Raw genomic sequence first — 17,560 nt, 5'->3', positions numbered from 1 at the left:
CAAACCAAACCCCCAAAATCATGAGATGAAATTAGAAATGTCTGCGGTGTCTCTCTTTGGCCTCGCCTCTCTTGTTCTCCTGATGATAAGATTCTGATACAAATTAGTGAACTACCAAAGAGATAGAAGACTCGTCTGGTTTTGTGGCATGTTTCTGCTTTAAGAGGGAATACTTCTTCAAGCGGAAATACTCAATTATACTTTCTTGATTATTTTTTGTATAAACACTGCTCATATTTAAAGCTTCTTTATCCAGACATAAATCTGTTTTCTGAAGTAAAAGCTAAGATTTTTATTTAAAGGATTGAACTTCTACAAACATTAGTATTTTAGCACTTATGACAGAAGTGTGGAAGCTGATAGTACTGCAAAACCAAAGATATAAGAATCTGGCCTAGTTCTAACAACACACAAAAGAGGTTTTCACATTAATACCATCAATTTTTTATTTATTCTGAACTTCGAGTTTTCTAAGCTTATCTGTCAGTTCACAGAAGTATTACCCCAAGCACGACAATTCACAGTATCACCAATCCCTGGAAAGAATTTTTCTTTTTTCTTAGCAAGATATTTTCCACCCAGTTTATGCTGATAAAAGGAGTATTTTCATAGGGTGATAAGCTCAAATATTTGTCTTGATAAAGTGCTAACCACTTTTTACAGTATGAATAAGGATGGGTAATTACAACCTCACTTTCAAATATAAACAGCTGGCTTTGCACAAAGCTCTACTTCCTTTCTGGAGCATTTTATCATGAATAAAAATACATATTCACAATATCAGGTTAAAAAATCACTAGTGTCATTTGAAAAAGGTCCAGTGACATCGCTAGATTCTGAGGTTTACTGCACATATCATCCCCCAATTTCTTGTCTGTTGACATATCTATCACATCTCTCCAATCTGAGTCTGATCAACTAAAGACCTTATCCTACCTGAGCCTACATACATTGCTGAGGTCAGAAGAAGATGAAGGAGCTTTGTGAGTCGAGCTGTAGTAGATTTGGGAGCAGCAGTCTAAACCACTCCTGTTTCTGGGTCTCTACCTCATCCTTCATGCCAGAGGTTAATGTCAGCCAAATAGGATGTAAGTTATGCTTGAGATGCCGCAGCTTATTTCCCGGGGTGTTACTTTAAACATGCGCTGCTCATTCATGGATACCTGAAGAGGGATTTGTTAGACAACTGGAGTGACAGTCTTTTAAACCACCACAGTTAATCTACCAGAACTGTAAAATGCATTTTTGACCCACCTCTGAAGCTGGCCAAATCATTCTAGTTCTTACTGGTAAACTCAGTAAACATAATCCATGAATGTAACTTACCAATGGTATTTTATTTTCATTTAATATATTTAAATTTCAAAGCACTATATTCTTCTTTATTTCCAGGATGTTTTAACTCTAATGTATTGTTTCATGTTACTAAACTTCAACCAAGTCCAAATGCCATTCCACAGAAATACTGTACTCAGCATACTCTGTGCATTTCTTTAGATATATTTAAAGTCAGAATTACTGGGTTGGACTATGAAGTTATTTCATTTAAAAAATTCCTGCTTGGGAAACTGAACATATAAAATTAAGATGTAAAGTCTAACTGCAAGGATTTGGGTTACATGCTAGTCTTCTTCATAGTAAGAATCTATATACGTTATGCTATATTCACCAGGGGAATATTGGAAACTGATTTTCAAATTAAAGTCTGAGTCAGAACAGTCTCTCATTCAAGTAAAAAACAAAAACAACAATGACAAAGAGCTGGGGTAAAATACCTTAATTTTTTTCTGGAGGGAACACATTCTTCCTCCAGCTCATGCCTTTCAAATTTGGCATATCAAACCTTCAGCCTATAGATGACTCATTTCATACAGTCACTGGTTATTTTCATGTATCTGGCATTATACACGGCAGGTGACCAATTCCGCTTGCCTCTGCCTTCCTGCTCCAGCACGTATTGAACACCGCTCCATCTGCAGTCCCCTGTGACAGCTGCCATTTTGGTCGATGCCTGAGGTGGAGGCCTCCAGCGCTAAAAATACACGTTTCCACAGCCAGCCTCTTGAGAGCCGTACGAAACCCATCTTCTCCGAGCATAAAAACCGACGGGACAGTTTGTTAGCAGCCAGCAGGCTTCACACGAAGCACACAGCCCTGTCCTGAGCGTGTGTGGAGGCCAGAGCACCCTGCTGAGGGGCTTTTGTTATCTGGTGGCAGCCATTGCAGCCCGACCGGATGGAGCTCCCCGAGGGCCGGCTCCTTCTCCACTTCCAGTTATTGTGCTCGGGGACACGGATGTAAACAGAGGTCCAGGGGCTGCACCAGCTCAGCTGCCACACATCTATTACATATCACTTGAAATAGTGGCGAGGTTTTATGATTACAGTAGGAGACGTTCACTCTGCAGGGCGATAAATCCTCTGCTCAAAAGCTCAGTGGAGGACATGTGGAGGATGCGGTTTGAGACTGACTGATCCCAGGCTTTTTTGTGTGCTTTTCCTGTTCAAGGTGTCAAATGATCGACCGAAAATGTGGGTATACGCATGCAACAGCGAAGAAGCTATAGGATATTATATGAAGTCTTAGAACACAAAGTAATGTGGAAGAACATTTCTCGATTGAAAAGATACATGGAAGTATTTTCCCTGAAGTGCTAGTGACAGACTTGAAACTACACCTGACCCCTATTAACAAGAGACATATGCATTCATAACCACTGACGGCAGCAGCACTAACAGTGTTAGGAACCCGTAAGCAGCGTTTCATATGTGATGACTACTTAAAAGAACAGCCTACAACCAACCACATCTGTACAGACTTACCATTTTACATGCCCAACTTCCACAACAAACTCAACGTGATCTCCAGGGACACCCACAGCCCCCACACGTAAAACCACCGATCTCACCGAATTGTGGGGCCTGTCAGGCAGGACCCGAGCGGCCAGACCCTGCGGGGTTTGGAAGCAGGCGCCGATACCCAAAGAGATGCATCTCTGCCCAAAACCAGAAAAGACAAAAAAAAGAGTTTGGCTCAGACAAGGGTTTAAGCAGGAAAGCACGATCCCAATTTGGGCTGAGAAACTAAAAACTCCTGAGCTGAAGGGGAAGTAGAAAGCATGATGAGAAGCCAAGCGAAGGGTCGGGAAGCCAGGGTGCATGTCCTACAAGCAGCATTTGCAAAAGGGATCAAAGGTGGCCAGAGAAGCCTGGGCAGTCTAGGCAAAAGAGGAATCAGAAGCAAAACAGAGACTTACAGCCTGAGCCAAGGGACACATCCAACTGCCAAGAACAACTGGAGGTATTTTCACATCTGGCTGCTGGGTGGGACAAACCACCAGGAGCCCCACAAGGAGCTGCTGAGCCGGGAAGGGTCCCAGGGCTCTGCAGCCCCAGGAACCTCCCTGAAGCCCACGGCAGAGCCCAACTGCCCTGCCCCTGGCCAGAGCCGCTGTGGGATCGCACCTAGATGGAGGGCAGGGAGGATTTAGCCATTTTGGGGAACACTGTTCCCAAATTAAACATATCTCCACAGAAGCGTGAAGGAAACAGTGTCAACAACACAAGGCATTTTTCACCGCGAGTTTTCCTGCTGCTGTTATTTTCCTTTTGAATTACACAAGAGCTACTCTTTCTAGTAATTGTTTTATTGCTGACAGTCTGTCAGGGAAGATCTGGTAGTGCCCTGCAAAATTCATCCTTGGCAAAAGTAACAAATATATGCACTGAACCTGTCTCTCTCTCTGGTGTTGTTAACATTATCGTTCTTTGGATATGGACCTACTGTCCGTAAGAGGTGATATTGTGTATACTAAAGTTAATAGTAAATAACCTGATATAAAACTGCAGATGTGCTTATCAGCCAAGAAGATTGACTATTGGCCACATTATTGACTAAAGAAAACATATCAATGTTTATCGACTCTACATTTCCAGTGAAGCCCCTTAAAACTAATGACTTTCAATTACTCAATGCAGCATTGGCAGATGTGACAATTGCTTATTCAAATATTGATTCCAAAGATTGCACGAGTGATGCTCCTTGAATTTATGGAGCATTAAACTATGCCTTTCAAAGAGCAGATGTACCTTTCAGCCACTGAAGAGTTTGTTTGTTTTTTGATCTCGGTCAATAATGGGGTGAATTTCACTGTTCTCAGTACTACTTTGTAGGCATCTCCAACAGAATCTCTCTAGAACCTATAGCTAATGATTTACAACATATTTGTCTACAAAGTGACTGAGCTGTTGGACAAAGTCTGCGGTATTGTGCAACTTTTTTAACAGGCTGATAATTGCTTTTTAATTGTAAAATGTTTGCACATCACTAAAATGGTCTACGAAATCCACTGATGACAAAAAATATAGTAACCTGTCACATTTCACAGGGCACTCAAATATGAAGAATTTGTAGGTAGTCTTAACCATATTTGCAGCTTCCAAGAGTTTATATTTCTGTTCTTGCTGTCATTTGCCTATTTTCTTGAAAGTGTAAAAAAAGGTGCTAGTAAAGTGACTGAAGCATTGTGTCTTCTGTTATTTTATACAGATCTTTGCATTTTTTAAGCTGTAAGATTTTTTTTTGCATATTATTGTTGTACTGTATGATATTAAAAATGTATTAATGAAAGGAAAGAACTGTTCTAAGAAAATGACCATATTAAGTAACTCCTGTAGATATTCTAGAGGGACAACTACTTAACCTCACGTGTGCACACATACACATAATAGCAAACACTCACATACGTATTTATATTGTATATAAATGGAAACCCTAATACAATGTATTTTCTCATTTGCTTTACCTACTCAAGGTTTACACAATAACATGGATAGCTGCCTTATTCTTTCATGTTCCAGAAGTTGCTAAACTGCAATTAAACTTAACCTAAATCTCCACACTCCCTGCCAATATACACTGGGGTTTGGATTCGTGTGATTCTAAGCTTGATGTGTAGTCATGAGAATTGACCCACACCTGCGTGTGTCTCATTAAGACTGCCCAGATAACGCCATTTCCAGTTTTTCATGTTGACCCTCTATCTTCTTTGCTTAGCTAAAGCGTTCAGTCAGCTCCATCCTGCCAAAAAAATTCTAAGCATACGGCTGATCCTCAGCTCTTCTCCTGACCCTCGGTAATGCTTAAAATAGTGGATGCTAAGAAATGCTTCAAGAGCACCAGGACTAAATTTTCCTTTTCATAACCTCCTTTAGTGCAGGAAATATCCAGTACTTCAAGATGACCGTAAGCATCCTTATGAAATAAATCATGTGTTTTTATACATTCATGTGGGGTTTTGCAAATAAATCTTACTTTGAAAAATGTGCAACAGCTGCGGGGTGTTCTCTAATTTGTAGGACAAACACTATATCAGCAACTCCTCTACGTCTGGCCCCATGCTCTGCACACCCAAGTCCATACATGCTTGCTTGGTTCTTGCCCAGCTCGTGGGAGACTGAGGAGGTGCTAGGGGCTCAGGCATGCCTTGCAGACACACCGCCACTTGCTGCGCTTTGCAGAGAACGGGGCAGTTCCAGAGAGTACCTGTAGGAGGGTATGTGCCTCTTGACCTGCCAGATTTGTTATTTCCAACTCAGGAAGGAGGAGCCGCCTCTTACTGAAACTGCCTTATGAGAACAAGGCTAGAGGTTCTGGTGCCATCCAATTACTGCAATTGGGTCTCAGTATCAAATGCAAACTAAGGAGGATACTTAACATGTCAGTCTTGCACCTGATATACACAACGGATCACATACCTGTTCTTGACTGACTGCTGCTCTTCCAAACACTGTGATTTCAGAAGCTGTTCCTGAAGACTTCTCCATAAACGACATTTCAATTTAACACTACATTATCTGTGAACGACAGTTCACAGGCTGAGATCAGCTCTCATTTGTCCTTGCAATGTCTGCAGTCCAGGAACAGCGCTACAGATTATGATAATCACTTTTAAATTAATCAGGTGTAGCCTGCTAGGGCTAGTCCTTAAGGAGCCTTATGGCAAGAGGATGTCTTGCCATGCAAATACAACCAAATACAAGGTGCAGTGCAGGACGTCCCTGCCGGACAAGACCTAAAGGTGTGACCGTGGCTCCGTGAGTTAGACTGCTCACAGCTTTGCATGTCCTCACTGCAGACAAAACCTCATTTCTGCATACTCGTAGGGTGAAAAATGAACCATCTGTAGTAGGTTTTCCTAAATGACATTTTGCAACAGCAAGTATGCCAAAGGCCACATGCAGCTATGTGGGAGTGCACTGCCCTCGCTGCTGCAAAGTATGGGCATACCAGTGCCACTGATGTCGGTGGGGCTGAACCCAAACGTGCCTCCTAAGCATGTGGCTAACGGCTTTACAAGGCTCAAACAAGACCGCTCAGCATCTTTCACTGCTTTGACTCCAGCTGAAGTTCAGATAAAAGGGAAATTCTTCCCCTCACTACAGTCCTCATGTGTTGCCACAGAAGCGTACTTGTGAAATGAAACCCTTCTGGCTGCCTGTGAGCAAGTTCCCGCAGCACAATCAGTGCATACTATACGTGTGCTGTAATATATACAGGATCTCCTACAAACTTCAGAGTGGGAGGCAGTGGGTAGGAGGAAATGCTGTTCTTCCAAGCATGCTGCTAAGACAATTCATTGTGCTGCTTTATTCAGATTAGAACACACCAGCGTCTAAGTGCCTGATGCTTTTTTTCTTGAAAAGTAAAGCAAGTGCTAATGCTATGAGATTTGTCTGCCAGTTCAAACTTTTTTGTGGAGGGCACAGTGCCTTTATCAGAAACAACTCGATGTATGGCTTCACATCACATACGGGCCCAGGAGGGCTACTTTATAGATCTCTAAAGAAAATTGAAGGCTTTGGTGGAGATACTTTTAAGTCTGAGAGCATGAAGAGCTCCTTCCCTCCTAGCAAATGCCTCTTCCACAGATAATCAACTGTTTCCTCTGCTCCTATTCAGAAGAGGCTTTTGCTTCAAAAAATACATGGCTGTCAAAAGATACAGCCTACAACTGCCATTACTCCTGCAACGATGAAGTTTTCTGAATTAGCTTTAGACGAGGCAGGTAGTGCATCCACAGTGCATCCCTAGCATTCTGCCTGAAGCAGCGCAGAGCTCGATGTCAGCTAATTAATACTGGTGCCAAGTGTCTCCACAGCTAGATTGCTGTTGGTATGTGAGCAACTAGTTTAATGTTAGTTTGGGTATTTGCCATTACACTGCAGTACAGATATATCCACAGTGTGATTTAAACATAGCGGGACTAAGCTATAACACTCAGCAGAATTTTCAAGTGGAAGCAAACTTTCACTAGCCCAAGTTTACATTTGTGTTTTTTGCCACAGTTTGGCTACCTCCTTTATTGCTACTTCCCATTAAAAATCCTTTGGAAGGGAGAGAAAGTTACCTTTGTGATAAAGATTTCCAGTTTGGGGCGGGCGGGAGGAAATACATGTCATGGACAAGTACTGCATTATTATTTTACTTACGACTTACATGATTCTAGTCTAGTTTCCTTCTTTTGTGTTGCAACATACTTAGATGTATTTCTGGTTAAAAGAGCAATATGAAGTCAAGGCGTTTGGGGCCTTATAGTAGGAGTGCTGTAACTCCCTGCACACCATTTACCATTACAGACCAGAACTCCATAACTCTTTCTGTAAGGCTTGATATTTACCATCAGAAAAATCCAGCTATATTATAGACCTATACTGAAAAAAATATAAAATATTGGTCCTCTAGGCAATGGCAGACGCTATTTTCTCCTTATTTTTTTCTTATGCTAATAGTAAGTTAAATGAAGATCGCGTCACTGAGCTGCAGGACTAAATCTTCTAGCAAAAGCCTGTGTGATAAAGCCAAGTATTTCTCCTGGTAAATACCAAGCCAGGTACTGATCTGAAAGAAAATCGTCTGTATGATTATACAGCACTGGATATTGTATTCTTAGCACTTCAACACAGTAGAAAATCCCAGACAAAGGAAATCATCAGCAAAAAAATCACAGTTCCTGGTTCTCATTTACAAGAAAGCACCTTTAAACTTATGATACTGTAAAAGAATATTGAGCTGGGCATAAACATAATATAATATGCTATTCCTCCAAGGCCCCATCACTGCCAGCGTGGTATAAAGGTGACTGGACAGTCAAATCTACTTCACTATAATATTATGTTATATTCCATTTCAAAATAATGTTTAAACATAACACAACTGAATTGCCCTGAACTTCTGATTTGCAGCCCATTGTCCTTGTACTCCAAAGGCAACAACAAAATGCTGTCAGCATCACGCTCCTAGATGCAATATAATCAGGTTATGCAAGTGAAGAAGTCAATGACAGTCTGCCCCTCAACCTGTACTCGCTCAGGAGTCGACTTGTGTTGCCTACACGTATGAATAGGGATCACTCTCATGAGGCATTACTGCTCAGTCTGGGGAATGCAAACTATACTGTTGGAGCTCATCTGTATCTACTGGCTGCATGGTTTTAGTTGAATGATAAAAATAAATTTCTTTTTGAGCTATTATAACCACAATCCACATTTAGAAATACATTTTCAGCTGGTGTGTATGCTTGCAGTTACAGGGATCCTCTCTGCCCAGTCCCCAGCCCATTATGCTGTAATTTCAGCTCTTGGCGAATCCTCCAGGCACTGCTCTGTTAGCGGCGTCTGGAGTACCTCGTACAGAGTGCCAGGAAGAAAATGAAAAGCTTGAGAAAGCATGCATCTTTCTAATAAATGATTCCTTTTCACAGTAGGTTCCACAAAGGCTTGTTTATCTTTATAGTTTGTCATCACAGAACTATACATCTCCTAGCTTCTGTGTCAATTTGCCCAATGCTCTACATTTCATGAATGAATCCAGTATTTCTACGCAGGCCATGATCCCATTTATGGTTTTTAAAAGGATTAAGCATTTTTCTGTAAACAGTTTTTAACACGCCGGGCTGTGTTAGAGTAAATCAAATCAACAGGACCAAGTATTTTTGCCATATTAGCATTCAGAGTTTCATCAAGATATAATTCAAAAATGCTACTAGCATTTATGAATCAAAATTCAACTATTTACATAAATCTTAAAAGTTCTTTGGCTGGGAGTGTGTCAACATTTTAGTTTTCCAGCTAGCACTCCTTCTCAGTCTTGCTTTCTTCCTGATGATCACACAGCCAGATCTTTTCTTAAAAAGAGATGATCCGCAGAGTTTCTTCAACTTTGCCAGAAAGAGCTTGAGCATCGCCTCCAAATACTCACTAAGAACTGAAGAATCGTGTGACTGACAAAACTAATGGGAAGTGCTCCATCCTAAAGGGATATGAGAATTTACATCACCCCATGAACTATCCCGTCTCTCCCCTTCGCCAGCAGTTTTTGCCTCTGTACCCACATCAGCAGAAGCAAACTGGGACTTTCATCGCAACTACCAAAATTAGAAACACGTTATAGGGGTCTTAACCAAAGCTGGTGGGAGGTTAGTTACAGCCCTTTTACTAGCATAGTTTGAGAGCTTCTCAGGAGCATTTTTTGGCTGGCAGAATTACTTCGTCTCATTCACAACTGTGGGGCACTTAAATCACAACCCGACAACCAGAACCACTGAATCTTCAGCAGCAGCAAACAAATCTGTCTCTCCTTTGTGTTTCAGTGAGAGGACAGCCAACGGTGACAGCATGACAATGGCTAATTTGTCCCATTCCTTTCAGTGGCCATTTCCCCTAACCCCCGGGCTGGTGTGTTGATTCAGCCGTGACTCGAAGCAAAAGACCCTACCGCACAGGAGCACCACCTCCTCTCCTCCGAGCTCCACCACACAACTGTACTTTACTATCCGGGGAGGTTTTCAATCACGTTCACTCAGATTTCTTAGTACTTCAGATGTTAGGGCAATGTTAAGTAATATTAATTCTGTTTATGCAACCTCTAATGCAATTAAGTTTCACAGCACATCATGTGTTATTTGATCCTGTAATTTTGCAGCCTCTCCAGACTAAATCTGACCTTAACTGGTTTAACGCAACCGGCTCTGAACCCAACCAAAATATTGACTTTGAGGTTGAATATGTGGTTGAGGGATCTCTTTTTTTTTTTCTTTTTTTCCCCTAACTGAAGCTGGAACTAAACCAGTGATATTCAGTTATAAGGTCACCCTAAACAGCAGAACCAAGACGGAGATTTTCTTCATTCGTTCCTATATATCAGATGGAGACCATTTTTTTTCAGAAAAATTCCTGAAATGTTTTGGCTTTGGCAGTATATCTAATTTGTCCTCAGATGAGCCTGCACGCATAACTGAAAGTATAGCAGCAATAGTGCTACAGAGGCTAATATTATACTTGCCTTCAAGATGGTCTGCAATAACAGAAGTGAGAGTGTAAGTTTAGCACAGAGAATTACACAGACCGAATTACATACATGAGCTCTAACACAGGACGGGAATCTTCACTAACATTGTGGGATTTGCTACTACAAACAGCAGTATTTCTGAAGTAATCTATCCAAACCCACATATTTCTGGATGTTAAAGGAACAAGTAACGAGTGTCATGGTCTTTCTCCTCTCTTCTTTTTCTATCCAGACAACAGTGTGCAAGCATTGCAAAAGTCCCACCAACTCTGATAACATCAACACATCACCTATGAGTCATGTATTCAATGTGATGTTCATTAAAGTTAAATCCAATTTATTAAAAGGGACTCTAAATAAAAGAATGCGCAGTTGCCTTCAGCCAGGCCTGAATCACACTACAATTTCTGAATTACTTTATTAACCACAGTTACTAAATCAATAATATCTGGATCAAAACCATCTCTCCTTTAGCCTTGTAATTACAGAACAAGATTCTGCTTTGTGCTATTATTGTGAAACAACTGATTCCACAAACTTCAAGGGAATGGTATTTTCAAGACCCCCATCTGTTCCGTTTTCCTCGACATGTTCTCCTGTCAGCTAAATTGTCAACCTTTCACTCGTTACTTGGGCACCTACTGGAAATTTTGGCTTATCAATTCAAGAGCACAACCAAGGCAGGCATTTCCTACCGTAACTTAAATGACCACAGTGCATCAGTAGTGCAAAAACACAAGGAAGGTTTCGTTACAGGAATAAGGCAGATGAAAAAGTAAAATACCTTTTCTGACTCGTAATCAAATGTATTCATTCATTTTTAAAACAAATAAAAAACTCTGAAAGGAAAAAAAAAAGAAACTAAAATTGATGACTGCACAAGTTGATGATGCCCTGGGATATTTTAACTTGCTTGCCAAGATATGCTGGGTTTTGTGAAGCTATTGTGTTTATTCTTGTTGTTCAATAAAAAATAATTAGTTGCTATGGTAACTGCCACATCATGTCATGCTTATGTTGTTTCTGGGATAAAGAGCACCTTCTTCAAGAAAAAGTCATCGCTTTGTGGTAAAATGCTTTTGCTTTTTGTCATATCTGTGAGAGACAGTTTCACTCTGGTTTAAACTTCCTGCATGGAGATGACACCATATAGTCAGACACTTCTTTTCCTTTTCTCCATAATCCTTTAAGCCGTTTGCATCTTCATTAAGGAATTAAGCAATGGTCATGATGACAGAGGACACAAAATATCTTCAGTATCTTTTTGGATATTCAAGAAGCAGATTTGTAATGCAAACAAAGTAGTAAAACAATCGGTTCAGTACACATCTTAATAACACATTTCATAAAGTGCTGTATTGATCGAATTTGTATTAAGTGATACAAAAAGGGAAGTAGATTTTGAAGAAAGTGGTTCCAGCCTATGCACAGACTGAGGGCTGTTCTAGAGCAAAGCCCTGCTAGCAGTGCAGGTCAAAGTAAGGCCTGGGGGGTCCGACTAAGGCTGCTCCAGTGACACTGTGGAAGGTGGTATTTCCACGTGTCCTTCAGCTCTCCTTTCACCGTGCCAGTGCAGGCTGTTATCTTTCAAGCTCACTGGGACCTTCCAAGTCTTCCCTGAGGGTTAGTGGCTTGAAGCAAACCAGCTCTTAGCTCACGGTTCCCAGCAGCCGCTACATTCCTTATCGCTCTCTTCCCGTTAAGTCCGTAGCATTCATTCATAGGTAGCAGAGCCAAAAAAGTCATTTTCCATTCCCAGCAGCCTATCTATTTATGCAACTGCCCCACCACCCACTTTTCCAGTACGTACAGCTACCTAAGCAGATTCTATGCAAGGTGAGGTTTTGACTTTACTTATCACAACATCTCTTTGTAAAAACTACCTATGAAATAATTAACAAATATGTTCTTTCAAAGAGACATTATCGTCTAATCTAATTTTGCATTCTGTTTTCAGCAAACAGGCTAATAGTTGTTTGTTATTTTACCATTCCAAGCCAAGATTTCACAACAAGGGAGCCCAAGCATGGTTTCTGCATGCAAGCTTGCGATAGTCAGCAACGCAGACGTGCACAGCCAAACGGAGGCGCTGGACGCCGCTACGTCCAAGTCATTCTGGTCATCTTTCAAGATGCCCATACAACGTGAACTCATACAATATGGGCTTTGCAAACTTTCTTTTTGTAGTTTGGCTAGTTAAGGCTCAAAAATATTTTTTTCTATATAAATAAAATCTGGTATTCATTTAGCAACCTCTCAGGTTTTTCAGCGTTGCATAAAGGAGATACAGAGCAGACAGGCCAATACGGATGAGGACAGGGAAGAGAAAATTGGGGAAAAAATCTTACTATAGCAGAAGACTATCAATAGTCTTAACAGACCTGTGATGAGTTAATGTGCCTTTAACATCAACAGTAATTTGAAAAGCATACTCAAGGTGCAGTGAAACACACCTTACCTAGGTGCAAGAACCTAAGGAAGAACATCTTCATTCCACCACTGTGCTTCCACCAGTTTCTAGAAGTGACAAGTACAGAGCCAATAAGTACAACAAATACCAAAGCCCCAGCACCTGCGAGAGGTGAACATAAGCCACAAGCTTATTTGTATGCACACAAAAATCTACATTGAAATAATGCTATTTCTGTTCCATTTCAGACATTCCAAATGTCACATTTACAGCTGCACATGCAATCTTAATTTGTCTCCCTTGTGCATCCAGCCTGTGCATTGTGGCAGGCAGGCTGTCAGAGACAAAATGTGACCGTGTAGTCCAGGATCATAATACCTCCATGCACAGAAATGAATACTGCTTGCATAATTACCATAATGTTGAAATTTCTCTGTCTTCTGAGTAGATTTTTGCCATCTTCTAGGTACAGGATTTTTAAAGTCTCAGATTAAAGAAAACATTTGTGTCCTGCACACCTTTTAACATGCTGTCTCTGCTGTGAATGAATACCAGCAGGAGGACTGATTCCTCACTACCCAAAACAGGTTCTCAGCACTGGAGAATGGGGCAAAATATACATAAGCTCCAACAGGGGAAGGCTGTTACCTCCAAAAGATCTTGCTGCATTTTTAGCGCTACGTGCTGGGTTCATACAGTGCTCCAAAAGTGGGGTTGTGAACCAGCAAAAACAGATCTTGGGTAAAACGAGGGTGGGATGCTCAATGGTGAGGGTGATCCCACCTTGCTCTGCCCAAACCACGCAGGCATCCTCAGGACAATGCTCTCTCAGTGTCTGCTCCTGTGCTGCTGGCAGCGTGTGCTGGGATCCACAGAGTTCAGTGATTTTAGCAAATGACTGAATTTCCCTGAGGATCTCCTGAGAGAGAAGGGCAATAGTGATTTTTTAACATCTCACGGCTCGGTTAAACCTAAAAGGAATGCCATTGGACAGAGTAAAGGCCAGTTTGTAACCTTGGAGGCTTGGCTTTCTGGTTTGTCCTTGGGTTGTTTTTCCTTGCTAAGTATATAAAGATTGCTGTAAGCACTGTGGATGCTAATGCTTCTCTCAGAAATGTTCTGACTTCTTACACTGGATGATATTAGGCAAGCTGAGTGCAAGAGGTTGGTTCCACTTCTTTTCAATTACAGCAAATTTTTATATTAATACACCGAGTATGACCTGCATACTTCTGCCGTCTTTTTCATGTAGCAAAAGGCTTGACTGAAAATCTAACGAAGGAAGAAAACAACATCTAAAAAGAAAAATAACAGTTGTCATTAATGTAATTTGGGGGGTGGGATTTTCACAAAGGTCCCTATATTACTTTTAAAATATATTGATATAATTTTATGTTTTTGTTTTTGTTTTTTTTTTTTGCTGAGATTGTTACTCAAGTATCATTGATGCTTAAGTATCTTAATTAATATTTTGATCCTGCTTATGAGAAAATTTGGAAATTATTATTAAACAGGAATGACGGAATAACTCCCAAAACAACAACAAAAAATAAAGCTATTTTAAACACACTGGAATGAAAATAATCTGGAAACTATAAGAATATTTCCATGTGTCTGCATTTTTTTCAACAATCAGACTAGAAGGCTTTTTTAATAGCCCTACACCGATTTAAAAAAAAATAAAAATAAAAATTTAGGACTCCTCTTTTAACATACGAATTCAACTTACAGCATGATTTTTTAATCCATACTTTTGACCCACTTGCCATTAATTACATTTCAACCATAAAGCTAAGCAAACAAAGGCTGTATTTTCCTTTCCATACTGCACACTGGCTGCAGCACATGGCGCTGCTCTGGGGTTTGCAGGCCTTGCAGGATGCCACTCCCTTTTCCCTAACCAGAAAACATGAGTCAGACTGTTTAGCAAGAGGCAAGAGTTTGCTGGAGAAGCATTTTATTGTAGCCAGTAGTACAGTGGCGGGCAGGCGGGGGCACAGTTTGAGTCTGATTTTTATTTATAGATGCATGTACAGGGTATGACTAATGGTCAACATAAATCTGAGATGGAGTCCAAAGTAAAAGTGAAACCTTATTGTTCCAAGGGAGGAAGAAAAAAAAAAAAAAAAGAGCCTGAAAGAGCAGAATTTGGAGCCTGGCCCACAGCTTGGTCTTGGAGGCAGAAGCCAGTGGCTGCCTCTGCGCTGCCCTCCACAGCAGCAGAAGGACACACATGCCCCTTGGCAAGCTCTGGTTATGTCTACATTTTAGAGGCTTATATCCTCTTTGAAACTTACCCTTAACCTAATTAAAATCTTTCTGGGTTTGCCTGCTTGTGCTGTCCCTGCATGAAGACAGGCACACGTACACCGTTTCCTCTGGAAGGCAGAAGTGTAGGTGCACCTACAGCACTAAACCAAGGCACATGAAGGAAGATTAAAAGTCTTTATCAATGGGGGAATCAGAAAACAATTAGGATCCTAAGTGATATAAAACATCAATAATAACACTGGCGAGGAGACAGTCATGCACTACAATAGTTGTGCAGAGCAATTCCAGGGCAGCAGCAAGCTGCCCTGTGCTGCAGCCCAGGGGCATTGCAGGTTCTGCCGGCAACTGGGAGCACTTTCGGCTTCCCCAGGTTTCTTCCCATCAGGTAGGGCTCACCTGCAAGAAGAGCTACGCTGCAGTGCTGCTAGCACAGCCCACTCACACAGCGCTGGTCTAAGAGCAGCCCGGGCAGACCCTGTACCTCCTTGCTCGAAGACAGCTCGGTTCCCTGCCACCAGCAGCCTGGTGGTGTTCACATACCCTGTGCCTCTCAGTCTTTATTTGCCCTATTTTTACCCCGCCGCATTCAGACAAAACTTACCTCTTTCTAGATTTATTGGTGGGAAATGACAGTTTTGACAGTTTTTTATGGCCTCTCACCCGGGCATCGCACCAGGCACAGGAGGGCAAAGAAGGTGGTGTCGCAAAACTGCTCCTTTCACTGCTGCCTGGGACACAAATCATTTTCTCCTCCCACTTTCATTTTCCAAATTACATTCACCTAGTTTTTGTGCTGTCTTATGAAACCGCATATGAATAAATGTTCCCTAAGAGGAGAATATTTCTCTGGGAGCCCCACGTTAGCTGTTAGCCACAGCACAATGTTTGGAGATAATTTAGTGGTGGGCACAAACAATGAAACCATCAAAAATTAAAATAATTTTATCCCAAAGCTGTATCCATAGAACGACGCTTACTTCTCAAAAATTGCAATCAGACTACCAGTTCAGTGTACTAAAGCAAACGCAATAGCAAAAGCCTTACTTACAAAGTTATGATGAAAAAGATTAATACAAACCTGAAATCAGTAATCTGAAAGCCTACTTCATTGTTACTGTGTCTGAAGAACATTGGCTAGGTATTGTTTCATTGATCATTCTGCATTTGAAAATATCACACTTTCCATTACATACATACCAAAGAAAGGTCTTTCCATTTTAGCTTGGCAGTGACCCGGTTACCACTGTGTAAATTATCTTAGCACTATCTCAAAACCACGAGACTCCAACAGGTCCTTTTCTTCGCTAATGATTACAAAAAGCAAGACACAGATTTTCAAAGACACTGAAACTTTATATGGCTCGAACTCCTAAATGCTGAAGTGAAGCCTGAATTAAGTACCTGATTCTGCCTGGTTGTCTTGAATATCTGCAAATAAATTCTACGTCTGAAACACTTTTGGACGTTGTCTATTTTAACTTCACAACCTATACGTTATTTATGACGTATGGACTACGTTACACTTAACGTATGAGCACTCTATTAGGATTTAATTTCTGATTATCCACATTAGATATGTCCTTATTAAGAAGATACAGATGGGAGAAGATTTAATAATTATTCTTTTCATATAAATTCTCTGAAAGAAGTCAGGCAAATATTTCCTTATAAAAATTAATAGAGGTCTGCTAAACTGCTCAATGGCTGAAACTAATTTCTTTTAATCACCAAGCAAATTAAATATTAAGAAGCTACATTTCCCATTTATTTCATAAATTTCTGTGCAAGTAGGAATGAAGATTTCCCACACAGTCAAAATCTAAAGAGACAATGAATTAAAAAGGCAGATTTTCAGACTCAGCTGAACCCTGTGGTCTCCACTGGAGAGAGAAGTTTTCTTTTCACTCAGCTGCTTTCACATTCCATGCTGTTACAGAGCAACACTGCACGTGAGAGCTAGGCTTGACCACCAACACTCCTCTTGAATAGTATTTTTTCCTGTGCACAGACCCCTCCAAACTTATAGACCTGCTGTGGACTGGAATAAAGGACAACTCAGGCTGCCCAAATATTTCCTCAGCTGCCCCCACTGCCTTTACTTTAGAAGATCCATTCTTCTTTCCACGCTTTAATTTGCTTTCAACCTTCTCCTGTTCAAGCATACAACATTTTATTGGCTAAGCAACTTTCCTAGGATTAGAAATGTATGCATTTAAAGTAAGACTCTTATGCCAATTAGTGTACATAGGAAACATATTTTGTACATAGGAAACATTTTTGCTTAAATGAATATATCTACCTAAATGTCATTTTATACTTCAGCGGGGGGGGTTATATTCTGACAAGGAACAGTGCATGCATGTGTAGCCAGTGGGAGAGAACAGGCAAGCAAACGCTACAAAATCTTCACAGACATCTTTATGAACAACATACTTCTTATTTCTCAACAACCTGAACAAATTCTGGCACTTCTGTTCTTTCTGGAAAGCACTTGGGCCCCAAGTGGACCACTCACATCGTCTTGAGGAAGGC

General features: G+C 40.9%; 1 protein-coding gene across 9 annotated transcripts in view; it reads right to left on the bottom strand.

Moving 5' to 3' along the window:
- Window positions 1-17,560, bottom strand: part of LOC308176580 (uncharacterized protein) — a 378,041-nt gene that overhangs the window by 259,322 nt on the left and 101,159 nt on the right. The gene's annotated exons all lie outside the window — the stretch shown is intronic.

The sequence above is a fragment of the Anser brachyrhynchus genome (assembly GCF_964034855.1).
Source record: "Anser brachyrhynchus genome assembly, chromosome: 12".
NCBI classification, from domain to species: domain Eukaryota; kingdom Metazoa; phylum Chordata; class Aves; order Anseriformes; family Anatidae; genus Anser; species Anser brachyrhynchus.
This window is presented reverse-complemented; position numbering and strand designations above follow the sequence as displayed.